Genomic DNA, 14734 nt, shown 5'->3' with positions numbered 1-14734 from the left:
CCCAGCACCCGACTCCCCAGTCGCTGCCAGGTCGGATTGGACCGATAAGGAAGATAACCTTCCAGGCGACTTAGAGTAGGACCCTCTAGGCCTTGCTCTGAGTCCTGCGCTGTGGGCCCCGCTGTAGCCCAAGGCTAATGTACGCTACGGCCTCAAAGAGGGGTTGGCTGAGTCTCCATCTCCCAAAGGGGGAGATGGGGGCACAACATCTTCGCCGGCCACCCAGACGTGCAGCCTGCCCGGGTGGCTCTCCTGCAGAGGCCATGGGGATGGATCCCGGCACTACAGTCCCCCTGGTGCCTTTTGGCCTGGCTGTGTCCTTAGTGCGTTCTGGTTCTGCTGTCCCCTCGGTGCCTTCCAGCCTAGCTGTCCCCTCAGCACCCTCTGGCTCTTCAAAGCCCTCTAACCCTTCTCACCCCTTGATTTCCTCTGATCCAGCTGTTCCACCATTGACCAGACATTCGACCTGGCATGGCTGACACTAATCGTCCAGCCATTCAGGGTGCAGGAGAGTCCCCATTCCCCATTCACTATGGTCCTGCCTTGTCCCCTGTTATGGATCCCTATCGTGTCATCGTCTGGCCTCAGCCTATGTCCTGTGTTTCTGCCCTCCATGTCTCCGTGACTGTCTCTTTTATCCCTCTTCCTGTCCTTGAGTTTGTGGTGTTTTTAATGTCTCCTGTCATCATTCTGGTTCCTAGTCCTGCCCCTGTCAGTTCTATGCCCCTACTCCTGCTCTATGTCCTGTCCTGTGGTTCTGCCCTTCATGTCTTGCTTGGTATCTTCTCTTTGTGTTCAGTGTTACCCTATGTTTCTGTTCCAGTTCTGCATCTTGTGTTGTTTTTCTTGGTTCCATTGTGGTCTGGTCTCTGTCCCTTTGGCCCAGTTCTGGGTCTAGTCTTATGTCTGTCATTGTGCTCTGTTGTTCTCACAGTGCCCTGTCCTATCTTTGGTCCTATCTGTCCCATCCTGGTCGTGGTAAGGTCACCCATGCCTGGACTTCCTGCTTTGGGGGGGGGGGGGGGGGTATGTCACAACCTGTCTGGTCTATCCCTTGGTATAAGCTGCAGGGGTCACTGCTGGTCCTCCAGAACCCTCCTGTTGCTTCTTAGCTGTGTCCTGTTCATGATTCACAATCCTAATGTCGACACCTGAATCATATCAGTCCCTCATTAGTCTGGTATATGCATGTTTCCCAGTCCTGTCTCCCCCAGTTCTGTCATTGTTCCCTGTCATTGCTGCAACTCCTTAAATTATTAAGGAAATCACTAATTTGCAGGATGGTAAGGGATAGTTACTTGCATAACTGGAAATGTAATGGAAGCTATGATCCAAGTGAAAATGATAGATTACCTGGATTCAAATAACATTCTGAAGGATAGCCAACATGGATTTAGGAGAGGTAGATCCTGTTTAACTAATTTACTTGAGTTCTTTGAAGAAGCTACAAGAGAAATTGATCACAAAAAGGCCTAAGATATGATTTAGATTTCCAGAAGGCCTTTGATGTTGTCCTCCACAAACTTAAGTTCAAAACTGCAGGGATTTTCGGAACTGTAGCAGCTTGGATCAAAAACTGGTTAACAGACTAGAAGCAGCGAGTAGTTATTAGAGGCACAATGTCACAGTGGGCCTGTGTTCATAGTGGGGTTCCGCAAGGTTCAATTTTAGGACCACTATTGTTCCTAATTTATATTAATGATATTGACACCAATGCATACAGTAAACTGATTAAATTTGCAAACAACACCAAGGTGGGTGGTCTGTTACCGATTTAGCAGCACAGAGGCGACTGGGCTGATACCTGGCAGATAAAATTTCATGTACTGTAGATAAATGTAAGGTAATCCATACAGGGAGCAGAAATATAAAGTACAGATATTTTATGGGTTCCACTGAAATAAAGGTAGCCGATTATGAGAAAAATCTCGGTGTGTATGTTGATGCTTCCATGTCCCACTCATGCCAGTGTGGGGAAGCAATAAAAAAGGCCAATAGGATGTTGGGTTACATCTCTAGGTGTGCTGAGTTTAAGTCAAGGAAGGTGATGCTACGATTATACAATTCCTTGGTAAGACCCCACCTAGAATATTGTGTGCAGGTTTGGTCACCAAACCCTAAGAAGGACATTGCTGCCTTGGAAAGGGTTCAACATAGGAGTACAAGAATGATTCCTGGTCTTAGAGGAATGTCTTTTGAGGAGAGGTTAGCTGAGCTGGATCTATTTAGCCTTGAGTAAAGGAGATTAAGGGAGGACATGGTCCAGGTATATAAGATTCTAACAGCGGGAGAACATTTTAAAACCAATTTGGAAATAGTCTTCCTGCTAGTGTAGCGCAAACTAAAACCCTGGATTCCTTTAAATCAGAGCTAGATAAGATTTGAACAACTCTGAGCTATTAGTTAAGTTCTCCCCAAACGAGCTTGATGGGCCAAATGGCCTCCTCTCGTTTGTAAATTTCTTATGTTCTTATGCTAACACTTTGAATATTATAAATGGCAAGGAGTAGAATGTGTGCATGCTGCTTATTGTTGAAATGTAATGTGTGTCTGCTGCAAGTGCTAATTTTTGACAGGTGGGAAAAAAACAGAAATGAAGTGAGCTGTCATCAACATGTGTCTGAGGAATTAAGATTAAGATCTTACATCCTTAGAAGCTATTTATACTAATAATCGCCAAAGTATCAACGATTCATAGCATTGAGTGGAAAGACGGACTAAATTCCTCAAAACCTGTTATACACTGATAAGCCATAAAATGTTGAGTTTACTTAAATATTTCTCTAGGGAATTCTGCTTAAATCTTATGAATCAGTTTGCAATTTCCTATGAACAATTGTTCTTTATATTAACAGGAAGTGCTTTATATTTAAGGTTACTCATTAACAAAGGAACTTAATAACGATATTTTGTAAAATCCCAAGGGGTTTTGCACTCCCCAGTCAACAATCCCTTGATTTAGAAAGTCGTTTAGCCTGAAGAGATTCCTGACAAGAGCGGGGAAGCAAAGAACTAGACATGACAAGTGGCAGTCATTGGTTTCTTAATGTCTTACAGATTGCAAGAGCTGTGCAAAAGCCATCCTCGAGATCCTGTCAGGTGTTACCACACTGACTTGGAGATATAATTTACACTTTCCGGTGGCTAATAAAAGCAGAATGGCCAGTCCCACTGGACACAGCCTTAACCTTCTGAAGTTCCAGCAGCAGATCTTCCTGACCATGGACTATAGTTTAATGTTACTATTTTTTAACAAATTTCCCTCCTGTCTCAATTAAAAACCTAACACCCCATAGTTTAGACTGACTCTAGTGGGGAGCAGTTGGTCGTCCTACATTGGCAGAAGTAGACGCAGGTGTGGGGTGTGTGGGGGGGGGGCAGGTGGGGGCGGATGGAACCTGACATGACAAACATGGCAAACTGGCGGCAGGCTGAGAATTACCCCAGCATGGATTAGCATGTACTGTGCCTAAACATAGAAAGATCTGAGAAGCGGAAAGCTAATGTTTTATGTACAGTTACACAGTGCTTAAAGACGGGGATACGTTCTGAGAAATGTGTCGTTAGGCCATTTTGTCATTATGTGAACATCACAGGATATACTTACACAAACCTAGATGGTATAACCTACTACACACAGGCTACAGTAAACTTTTTTTATAAGTAGAAACGTACACTGTAAAATAATGATGAGTACAGTATAGTAAATACATTAACCAGTATGTGCTATACAATTGCACAACTGGCAGTGCAGTAGGTTTGTTTACACCAGCATCACTACAAACATGTGAGTAATGTACTGTGCTACAATGTCACTAGACAACAGGAAATTTTCAGCTCAGTTATAATTGTATGGGACCATCATAAATGTGGTCCGTCATTGACTGAAATGTGGTTATGTGACATATGATTGTATTATACTGTAATATGACTAATGGAAACTAAAGCTTAAGTGACAAAAATGTTCATGAGCAGAAATTTAAAATGGAAATTCAGGCAGCATGAAATTTTGGATTTGTCAACTATAATTAGGATAAAATGCGAACTTTATGTATTGTACTTTTAATAATATAAAACATTTCTAGGACCACTTCATACCATCCAGGGCTGAGCAGTTTTAATGTGTTAGTCTTGGCGTGGTTCTCAATAATTGCAAGTTTCCATTTTTTAAGTTGGCATATAGCCACTGTCAGAATTCAACCTCAAAACTTAAGGGTAATGAAATTAGAAAAAAAAAGTGACAGCTTGGTGGAAAGAGTGTCGAGTGAAAGCAGTGGAAATGACATTGCCGGCTGACTGACTACAGATGGTGACAATAGCTCTAGGTCTACCAACGTGGCATTTTCTGGAGGTGACATCGACAGCCAAAGGACTTTCGAAGTGAAAAAGATATAAATACAGGCAGATACCCGTCATGATGATAGGGCTGATTGGCCGACAGGGAGGTCAGTTGTACATCGCTGAATGTGGCTAGATTGATGACTATGTACTTCGAACTGCCAAAAATCTCCACTCTGTAACAGCTGCAACTGAGCTTAATGAAAATGTTTTTTTTTTGCAATTTATCAATACAATCAAACCAGTGAGTCAACCCGCAGTCTAAATGACAAGCATGGATTCATTTCTTCAGGTGAAAGTAGCAACATTGATAAGATAATTAACATACCTGTTAAAATGATCCATACATCCATACATCCATCCATCCATCCATCCAAGCATCCATCCATCCACTACTTCCATCCTGTCAGTATTATGGGAGGCCTTGATCCTATTTCAAGCAGCATACGGCACAAGCTTGGGGTACATCCTGGATGGGATGTGCTAAAATTATTGATATTATTTTTTTACAGCTACCATTGAAGATGTTTTCAATCAGCTGATTCATTGTGGTTTTTATTTAATTTTTTTGCTCTTATTTTATGGTCAGTCTTTAATGTAAATACAATTAAAAGTCATATTCTGCACTTCTGTGTAAGGTATATTTCAGTTATCATTGCTCTATATTCTTTCTTGGGAAAAAGCATAAAAATGATGATTCGTATAATTCATTGATTGATTCTTCTTATAATAATTCTACTTTTTCTCCCAAACTTATAATAAGGCAGATGAGTACATTTTTTTAAATACAATTAAGTCTAGTAATATTTCATCTATCTCAAGTTGCATGTAATGAATACTAATTCCCCCTGAATACATTCGCCTCGTATATTTACCACTGGGGAATTTTTTTCCAGCTTTTTTGCCTACCTTGCACATCCTCGCCATAAACATGTAATCATGACAAGCAAGATGTGACAAAATATTTTCACCTGCGCTCTTGTAATCTTTGCTTCAGTGCCAACACGCCGCACATCATAAATGTGTAATCCACATAATTTAATTTGTCTTCTGAAGTTCTCTCTCGCCTGCCTATAGCATATCCACGAGATGCAAAACGTCATTATGATTTCGGAGGAGGCCCTTCCGTAACAAAACACTATTGAAGAGCACACAATATGTTAGCTATGCTATATTTACATGACGGTGTGGATGTTCAATACTTCTAGCTCCACGTCAATATAGGGGTTTGCCTCCACACATGGGTTTAGGGAGATTTAGCCCAGTGCGAAACCACCTGCTTAACAGCAAACCATTAGCCATAAACCAAACCCAGAAATAACTCAATGGAAAATTCTGCTTGACTATTCATTCGCTCACAATAGAAATAAATGTTTACAAATTACACACGTAATTAAAAGCTATCTAACAACAACGATTTTCCCTAAGCTGTTCAAAGCTAAATTGAAACCTGAGCAGAAAGAGAGTTTTGTTCATTAAGCATGAGATAAGTCTGGTATTGTTCATATCAATCTTAACCTTTGGCAGATTCAAATAAAGCCTGACCTTTCTGCTTCACTCTGATATTTTCCTTTGGCTTTGAATTATAACCTCTGATCTGGGTCACCAATAAACAGGACAGGCTGGAATTGATTTATCTTGGCTGCATTAACTTACCATAAATCATTTTTTTCTTATTCTTTTCTTCAGGACTATTTTCAATCAAATGCAATATGTGAGAAGGTTGGTGCATTATATTCATATTAATTCCAGTCATTATGGCAGTTTGTTGATTTTTTTTTCCATGCTGTAACCTTCAATAGTCATTCTTTGCACTCAAAAATATTTCACAGAGCATAAAGATGACTTTGCAGTTTGCAAAAAGTCAGATGGTGGGTGTAGCAGCCGTCGTTACCCGTATTTATATTAACGTTCACATTCTGTGGATCTGTAACATAAAATATGCTTAAAATAGTTACTTATGACAAAACACATGACAAGCGCCCCCGATATTAAGAAAAAATGGCATCATTTTCAAAAATAGTCTTTGTTATATCAACGAAAACACATCAAATTTCCTCAAATGTGTAATTTCTTGACAATATTAAAATGTAAAAAAAGGCAAGATGCTTGAAACAGCTGCATATGAATTGATGCACAGGATGGTCTTGTTGCTGCTGTTAATGTTTATATGGATAAAAACAGCTACAGCAACAGTTTGGATTCTGTATAGAATCTGACCCACAGACTTTATTGTTTTGTTTTCTTTGAAGTTTTTCTTCTTTGAAGTTTGCATCTATGTCTTCTCTCACATGGAAACAGAAAACAGTTTTTTTTTACTATGTTTCTTGCTGTGCCGCCATCCTGAAATCATGTGACTAACACCAGGAGTTTCAGCCAGTAATGGGAACAGTGCTTTGTCCACTTGCTCCTCCAGTTTGTCTCCTCATTCCCTCATTTACCAGCCCTTTATCTCCTTGACTGACAGGGAAATACTGATTAACTGACCCATGCGTGACAGGCAGCTGGGCTCTGCTATATATTTCCAGTGCAGCACCTTGGACAGCAGCCACCTGTCACACTTCAGGACCGGTCTCTTGGAGAGCTGGTCAGCGTGTGGCCACAGGGCCACGCCCACAGTGACACACAGCTGGAGATGAATGATCACAGCAGCTGCTGCTACTGTCCCAGCTTCACCAATCACTTTAAAATAACCTTCCTGATTATGCATAAATTTGACCTAAAATGTATCATCTAAATAATAAAAATAATATGCCAATATAACATATAGTAAACAAAATTCATATATTGATCTAAGTGATCCAACATAAAATTTTCTTAGAAAGATTTGTCAATTAGGGGCGGCATGGTGGTGCAGTGGTTAGCACTGTTGCCTTCATACCTCTGGGACCAGGGTTCGAGTTTCTGCTTGGGTTACATGTGTGTGGGGTTTGCATGTTCTCTCCATGTTGTCGTGGGGTTTCCCCCCACAGTCCAAAGACATGCTGAGACTAATCGTAGTTACTAATCTGTCCATAGGTGTGAGTGTGCCCTGTGATGGGCTGGCCCCCTGTCCTGGTTTGTTACCCACCTCATGCCTGTAGTTTCTGGGATAGGCTCCAGACCCCCCTGTGACCCAGAAGGATAAGCATTTTGGAAAAGGGATGTTTTGTAAACCCTTGCTTCTTATAACTGCAGCAAACCCATTGAGTGGAAATGACATCAACATTTAATGTAACTGTTGATCAGTCCCCTATATTTGCCTGGGGGAAATACAGCCCATTCCTCCTTACTACAGAATTACTTCAACTCAGTGACAATGGTGGGCTTCCTTACATGAATGTCCCATTTCAGATCCTAACACAATATTTCTGTTGGATCATGGTCTGGACTTTTCAGAATGCTAACTCTCATTGGTTTCAATTATCCTTTGGTAAGCTAATGTGTCTTTTCATTATGTTGTTACAAGTCCTTTGGTTGAGCTTACCAATCCAGAATTGATAGTGTTATCAATGATGGCAATCTGTCCTGGTTCCATGTAATCCAAACAGTCCCTCCACATTTTAGGTTTTACATTTTATGACTGGGATGCCGTTACGTGGGACACAGTGTATGGTTTTGGTCAAACATACTCATTTCTCATTTAAGCCAAAAAGTGTGTTTTGACTTTTCTTATCCCGGTCAAGTTGTCAAATGCTCGATAACTGTTATTGCTATTGTCGAGTCATCGTTTCAGTTTGCTTTTAGACTGTATGGTATTGCTGAAGCTATTCTTTCAGATCATGAACCTCAATTCATGTCATGAGTCTGGAAGGTCTTTTGTTTCTGCTTGGAGGTTTACTACCTCAGGAATGGCCTGACAGAGAGCTGGGTCATTTCTTTCTATTGTATCAGGCAAGAAATCAAGAATATTGGACATTGTACCACAAGCTCTACATGTAGCTACAAAATTCCACCATAACTTTAATCCCCTTCCAGATATATTTGGGATATCAGGCCCCACTGTTCCCAGTAAATGTTCCAATTTTCTTAGGAAATAAAGGCTGATTTTGCTTTTACTTTGACTCTGTGTGACAATTTTCTAGTGGTGAGCAAAATGTTTAGCTAAATATGTCAGAAAAATACGACGAGTCAATGCATAAGTGTAAAGGCTTTCTGCTTTGTGAATCAGCACACCGTGTGTCCCAATGGCAGGTCTCTGATCAAATTTATTATACCATTGCTAACAGAAAAAGTTTTACAATGAGCCACAGTCATCTGGAGGCCAGAAACTGGAATGTCCACAACCTGCTAACTGTATTTTGGTGACCACTCCAGGCTGGGCTAGCTTATAAGAATGATTCTTTAAGCTAAGAACTGATTCGCCTAGAAAGTCATGCGGACAACATCCTTTGAACCAGAGGGTTAATCCCCACTACGTTCAATGAGCCGGACACTCTTCCATCTGCACAAGTTGGACTATGTACTGATGCAGTAAAACACATGCAGCTTGGGTGCCTGTCAGCATCAGACAGAATTTGCAGAGTGGAACAACATCTATGGCTGTACTGTGGCCTGTCAGGTCACTTCAAGGCAAACTGTCACTCTTGACCTACTAGATCTAGACGTCCAGGCAAGCATGTGGTGAGTATGATTTGTCCACCCGTCTCCACCCAGGAAATTCGATTTCTAGTACAAATGTAACCACTGTATCTATGTCAGAGCCCTACTGATTCTGGATCCAGTAAGAAAGAATCAGGTATAGCATTACCAGATTCTGGTCCCCCAATGTCCATGCCCTTTATCAGCAAAGGACTGCAGCAGCTAGCTCATAGGATCACCCAGACTAATATACCCTTACACTACCGGTGGGTCTACTCTACACTGAATTTCTGACACTCATTGCCATAGAATTACCCTCCAATATTTGGTATGCCATAATCCCAAGAAAGACCTAATTGCCAGAGAAAGAAATTGCTTCTTTCAGGGTTAAATGCAGAAAGTTCTGTATCCTCTGACACTCCATTCACTTCTCCCGATTATCAAGATTTAGCAGAGAGGCCTTTAGCAAACAGTGGACTACACATCTACTTGCACATAAACCTTGGGATTATGCCATTAATCTGCTTATCGGACTCACTTCCCCTAGGGGTCATATTTATCCATTATCCATGTTTGAGTCTCAAGCTATAGAAAATTATATTCAGGAGGCACCGTACTAAGGCTTCGTCCATCCATCTATCTCTCTTGCTACTGCCAGTTTATTCTTTGTCTGTCTTCAGCCTTGTATTATATATTGTGTCCTGAAAGACAGTGAGAAAAGTCTGAAACCAGATTCCTAGACTATACTCCAGGTGAAATACTCAAAGAGGGCGAATGGACTTGTTGATAGTGGCAGCAGTAAATAATTGACACAAGCCTGTGAAAATCAAGGAATTACAGAAATTCCTGGGGTTTGCAAAATGTTATTATAATTTCTTTGCATCGTTACAGTTCTGTTGCTGCACTTCTCATAGCCTTTGGAAAGGGCAGTTCCCATAGACTCAGTTGGAATAAAAGGAAACATTCTGATCCTTCAGTACCTTCTGTCACCAAAGTAAATGCTTCAGAGTTCAGAATGGGGAAGGTTTTGTCCCATGGAAAGGTACGCAACCTAAGCTGCATCCATGTGCATTCCTTTTCGAGGAAGCTTTCCTGGATAAAAGGAATCATGACACTGGCCACAGAGAACTCCTTGCCATTAGGATGGCTTTTGAGAATTCATGGCACCGTCTTGAGGAGATTTCTAGCACATCAAGATTTTGAGTACATCTGGCCTGCCAAAGGATTAAATATCCCTCAGGGACGATGGCCTTCAGTTGATTCCAGTTCACCCGTTTTACAGGACCAGATCCAAGAACACTAAGGCCAATGCCCTATTTGGACTCCATGACAACAAGAGGAGCTGGACAGCATCCTCCCTCCCAAATGCATCATCTCACCCATTTGGTGATATCATGGATTAGATCCAACAGGCCCTTCAATCTGACCCAACTCCTGCTGGGTGTCCTCCTCAAAAGACCTATGTCTCTGCCTTAGTATGTCACCCTGTGTTACAATAAATTCACCCAGGTTTCAGTCACCCAGGTTCCTCGCAAGTAAAATCATCTGGTGGATTGCCCCCTGCTCTCAGAAATCTAATTCTATCCTCATGGCCCTGGAAAGGTTCTCCAACAGGGTGTCAACAGAAAAAATACAGGAATTCTATTTCACTTCTATACCTTTCAAGCATGTATGAGCAGATTGTTTCTGATCTAGATCCTAAGATTATGACTCAGATCTGGTCTGACTTTTCTCAAATCTCAATGTACATATGAGTTTGTCATCTGGATGCATATTAAATCCAGTGACCCAAACAGACATCTTTATCTGAAGATATTGAGGTTTCATTCCCACCAATACAACTGATGTACAGTAGGTTCCTTCCCTGGATGGGATATACTGAATTCTCTCATTATTCAATCTGCTAATGGTGCTTTTCCACCAAGAACTCAGCCGAACCGTGAAGAGGCGGTTTTCCATTGTAGATTATGTGAGCTGTACCCCAGCTGTACCCGCGCAGACATGGCCCTGCCCAAAAGCATGACTAAACCGAGCTGGTTGTGTCACTATCATCTGATTGGTCGAAATGTACGGGGAAAAAATTAACTGGTCTATATATTATTTATTAGTAGTAATATTGCACATCACAATTAATTAATGCATTTCCGTTAACTCGGAACTTGAAAATATCCAACGCCTGACTTGGAAAAAGTACTATAGAATGGCAGAACAGAATGGACTTGTGATGCAAATTTACACAAGCTAATGTTAATTCGGTGAGCATTTGAGGCTAACATAACAGCGATTCTCACAGACGTGCTAGCGGAAATTAGCACATATATAGTAACGGTTGTCACTCTCCCTGTGTTTTTTTGGTCTGGTGAGTCACCAGATATCCCAGCAGTGGATGAATAGTTTCAATGCAGTGAAGAGGTGTGCTGTGCAAGGTCATTCCTATGTTCCATGTTTCCCATTAAGGCTAGTAGTACAGCCCCTTGATGAGTCTCCACCCTTAATCCGGGATCATGGTTCTGCTTATGCAGTCAGTGGCATCCTGATTGATTCCCATCATCAAATGAGATGTCTGCAGTAGCTGGTTGACTGGGAAGGCTCTGGAATGAAGGAAAGCTCCTGGGTACCAGCACTGGATATCTGGGACACTTTGCTCACCGAGGAGCTCCATTGTTCCCATCCTTATTGCTCTGCTCTTCAACCTCGCTGGAGACCCAGATGAAGGTGGTGTCCATTAGAGGTATGTCAGACACAGAATTTGGGGGGGGGGGGCAACAACCCTGGGCCCCACACTCTAGGGAGCCCCCTGCTGATCTTGTCTTGTGTACTCCATCTCCACTGCAAACCATTTACATAATAATTTTGGTTAAAATATTATAATCCTTAATGATATATCTTAAATTTGGCTGATTGATCGGCGAATTTTACTAAAAGCACCCCCGTCCCTTCCCTGATCATTAAGTTTTATAGCTGGAACCCTGTGCTTTGATTAGCATATTACTGATGTTCCACTGTTTTTAATTTCCTCTCGTTTCTCTTTCGGCTCCAAAAATAGCTTGAATGCGCCCATTTAGGGGGCCCTCTACCCATGTCAGCCTAGGGCCCCCAGAGAAGTTGGTCCATCCCTGAGTCTGGTGCCATCCATGGAGCCGAGGTTCTGTCACTCCCTTGCTTGCTCACCCAAATGAAATCCTCAAAACTTCCTCTTGCCGAAACACCATTAAATTTAAATAATTTATACACATTTTCAAACACCGTTAGCAATTAAATGCCATATAACAAACAAAATAAACTTATATTTTCTTTTATACTGCATTTTTAGCAGTCTACCGATAGTGTTTAAAACTGATAAAAATGAAGTTGAGGTGATAATGGTTTAAAGGAAGAAAAAAAATCATGTCTCTAATTGGCATTAACTGGAATTTTTTAAGTACTTATTTCTAGTTCCAAAATGACCCTTGAGAAATCAAAAGGAGTAGATGATTATGATTTTCATGTTTATGTTTCTTGTGTTTCTTAATATTCATAGTGATTTGCTTGTGCTCTCTGATATCCTTAATGACATGCTTAATCAGTCCTTTAGCTGTAACTGTAACTATAATCATAAAGTTGACATTTTAAATAATGATCACTGAAACAATTTACATGAATTATGGCATTTGCAAAAATCTAAGCATTTTATTGCAAGGCTGTATGAGATCAGAATTATAACTTTGTTTAAAAGGTCTAACAGTTACCCTAAAAATACAGAACTGCCAAGCTTTAGAAACATTGCGACATGCAGCACTATATGGTGATATCCATCACTCAAAATTAAACAATGGATAGTACCGTTACGAAAACTGTAAGTAATATTCATCCGGGTGCATATCTTATTAGTATGCAGGGTTGTTCACAGATAGCTGAAGAAGAAATGATGTTGATTTACCTGTCATAAGCAATGTTTCATTGGAAATTTCAATAAATTGAAAAAAATCCTTTATTTTCCCAGTGTGAAATGCATTCGGTATGGGTTCCTTGGTCCTGCTTTTAAAAGGCTAAGCTGAAATGTTGAGCTTATTAGGCTGCCTATCCTTTCCTTGTTAAAACAGTTTATGAGGTTATTGCCAATATAGTCCCATAAAACGACATACAGCTTGATGCTCGAGTGACAATTTAATTTTTAATAAGCGTGGTAGGTCTCAAAGTTCAAGTTGTTTAAATACAAACAGAAGTCACACCTCCACTTCAAAAAGGGGTTAGTAAAGCTAAGATAAAAAAAAAAGATTATGATAATAGGGAACAGGTCTTCGTACTGTACATAAGGCAACAAAGGGAAAGGTGTCTCGAGATAATTGACTTATAATTCATTTTAACAATAACTTAAAAACATCATTAATAGTATTTGAAGGGTCCCACAGCCCTGTAATGAGTAAGCAGTTGGATGGATGGATATATGTGAAGAGTTCATTAAGTACTGCAGAATAAAGAGCCAAGTTAAAAGTGAAACAAAAATAATTATTCTTTTTATTGACCAAAGCAGAGGAACAGTCTTCACTTTTCCTGCCACTTTCATGCCTTCAGCAAATCTGCCTATAGGTCCAAGATCTACTCCAGATCTTCTGCTCAACCGGTTACCCTTCCCCTATCATTGCCTGCGTATTGAACTCACCTGAAACTTATTTCCTGTTCAATCATCTAAACACGTCTCTCATTCAGTATCCTGCTGTGTGGTCCTGTGAGTTTGTCTCCATATTGTGTCTTTCCTTTGTTCTGTCATATATTTGTGTATAATGATCCCTGGTTTCGTGACTTTGTTTTTTGATTGCGATTTGGATTTTGTTCTGTACACTTATGACTTTTCATTGATTTACACGTTATTCCTGTGTTTTGGCTTTGTTTAATAAACGGCTATGGATCACCCCTTACACAGATCTTGGCATGAATCATTATACAAGCCAGCTGTGCCCGGAGACAGATGAGAGCATCCTACCATCCCACACTTGGAAGATGAATCAGCATCCAGTTGAATGTATGTATGATTTAACTAAACCCTAGTTCAAAGATTAAAGTTTTTTTTTTCAGTTTCTGCTCTCGATGTCAAACAAGGCTGTTGGGCACACTCAGAATATTGATTACACTATGATAACAAGCGTAAAAAGTATTATAATTGAACAGAACATAGACGTGTACACTTGTACTCAATGCCAAGTGCTATATGCTCAGTGTCTCTTTATCCTAGTCAGGTGCCCCTATGTGTCTTCAACAACCATAACCTAGGGCTGGCTTTAGCTACAGGCAGGACAGGCAGCTGCCTCGGGCCCCTCATTTACCTTCGTTGTGAAAGAAGTGAAATGATCATTCATTTTTATGGTGGGGGGCCTCCCATGTAAAGCTATGTTTAGGGCCCCTGAAAAAATAGAGCCAACCCTGCCACTACCCATCATTTTTTTCCCTGTAATCCTGTTTAATTCTTGTCAATTGTTACACATCCATGTGCTGACAATCAGCCATCACACACACCTCAGCATAATTTAAGCAAATTTATAAAAATCTGTTTTTCAATTTATGGGAGAAAGAAGCAGAAGCTGTGACTGAATGAAATTGCGAGAAGGGTGATTTGCTTGAGTTACATATGTTTTGTTTATTTTGTTTATTTGGCAAAAGTTGTTGATTGGGAGGGTGGTGGTGGTGGGGTTAAAATTTTAATGAACAAAGTTAGTTGGGGCCCCTTTTTACCAGAGGCTCCTGGGCTCCAGCCTGGGGAAGAATGTGCATTAATACGATAGTCAGTCTTCAATGTCAAGAAGTAAATAATTTAATAGAAAATTATGTATTTAATATTGTACCCCTAGTAAAGACTTCT

General features: G+C 40.7%; 1 protein-coding gene across 1 annotated transcript in view; it reads left to right on the top strand.

The window, feature by feature from the left end:
• Positions 1 to 13822: 13822 nt before the first annotated feature.
• The window catches only part of si:dkey-237h12.3 (teneurin-3), a 350156-nt gene continuing 349244 nt past the window's right edge, over positions 13823 to 14734 (top strand). Inside the window, exon 1 of the mRNA XM_072697573.1 lies at positions 13823 to 13900. The gene's annotated coding sequence lies outside the window, so the exon portion shown is untranslated. The remainder of the gene's footprint in view (positions 13901 to 14734) is intronic.

The sequence above is a fragment of the Paramormyrops kingsleyae genome, chromosome 12 (assembly GCF_048594095.1).
Source record: "Paramormyrops kingsleyae isolate MSU_618 chromosome 12, PKINGS_0.4, whole genome shotgun sequence".
Classification (NCBI taxonomy): Eukaryota; Metazoa; Chordata; class Actinopteri; order Osteoglossiformes; family Mormyridae; genus Paramormyrops; species Paramormyrops kingsleyae.
Note: the sequence above shows the minus strand (reverse complement) of the source record. Positions and strands in the feature narration are given on the sequence as shown.